This window comes from Cherax quadricarinatus, chromosome 22 (assembly GCF_038502225.1).
Source record: "Cherax quadricarinatus isolate ZL_2023a chromosome 22, ASM3850222v1, whole genome shotgun sequence".
Lineage (NCBI taxonomy): Eukaryota > Metazoa > Arthropoda > Malacostraca > Decapoda > Parastacidae > Cherax > Cherax quadricarinatus.
In genome coordinates this window covers 16,423,248-16,424,706 of record NC_091313.1, presented here as the reverse complement: position 1 = coordinate 16,424,706, position 1,459 = coordinate 16,423,248, and positions in this window count along the sequence as shown.

Below are 1,459 nucleotides of genomic sequence, written 5' to 3'. Positions count from 1 at the left end.
GATTCAGGGAAACCGGCAGGCCGGACTTGAGTCCTGGAGATGGGAAGTACAGTGCCTGCACTCTGAAGGAGGGGTGTTAATGTTGCAGTTTAAAAACTGTAGTGTAAAGCACCCTTCTGGCAAGACAGTGATGGAGTGAATGATGGTGAAAGTTTTTCTTTTTCGGGCCACCCTGCCTTGGTGGGAATCGGCCGGTGTGATAATAAAAATAAAATATATATATATATATATATATATATATATATATATATATATATATATATATATATATATATATATATATATATATATGTCAAGGAATGATAATGCTAGAAATCGCGAAAGCTCTTGGAATTCAACTAATTTTTCTAGTGCGGAAAGAGAGAGAGAGGGGGGGGGGCTGTGTGATGAGACGGCTCCTGACAGCCTTCTTGACTTGGAACAGGCCAGCGTCAACACGCTACGTTGCTTCTGAGAAACGTTTCTCTCAGTCTACCTGTTGCATAGCTCCCGATGACGTACGGAGATGGGTGAAAGATCTTGAACTATCAAGGAAAAAACTTGTAATGTGGATGAGTTAATCGAAACTCAGGTAAAAGGATCTGAATGTTTCAACCGAAGTAGAGAGAGCTTATTTTGTGTGTTTATAGTTTGCGTCCAAGTGATTTTTCATTATTCATTGTTTTGAGATTGTGATAATCTTTCACCAACCGTTTTCCCGTTTGCTTGTGGGCGTTCTTGATATTATCTCCAGGCACGCGCGCGCGCACACATTTTTTTCAGTCATAGAGTTACCAGGAAGTGGAACTGTGGAAAGTGATGTGTTGGAGACAGGATCCACACATAGCTTTAAGAAGAGATACGATAAAGCTCATGGAGGAGGGGGAGAATAGACCGACCAGCGAAGAGGCGGAGTCAGGAGCTATGACTCGCCCCCCTCCCCAGCAATCATAAACACACACACACACACACACACACACACACACACACACACACACACACACACACACACAAACACAAACACACACATACTTAAAATATGTGTTTTTTGCAGTTGTTATACTGCTTATCTTAACTATAAGCAAGACATGTAAGTTAATTGTATCCTTGTGTCTCACTAATTCATACTTGTGAGTCTGTCTGCAGCGTTATATAATTTTTGTCGGGTTTTTACACTGCAATTTTCTTTTTATGAGATTCAGCTTTTATGTTGCAGTCTTATACAAGACAACGACATTTATCTTTTAATTAACAAACTTGTATGTATGAGACCGTTGTACTGCAGCTCAAGAGACCAATGTACATTTGTGTTATCAGAAACTAATCTCTGATGCTTTAAGACCACAATATCTAAAATTTCTGACAGCATTTTGTATTTCTAATGTCTATAGCAGATTCGTGCACCTTTTTACATTATATTTGTGAAGCTCTCAGTCCATATCTCCGAAAGTGCTTAGTTTTCGAACTCGTTTATCGATAC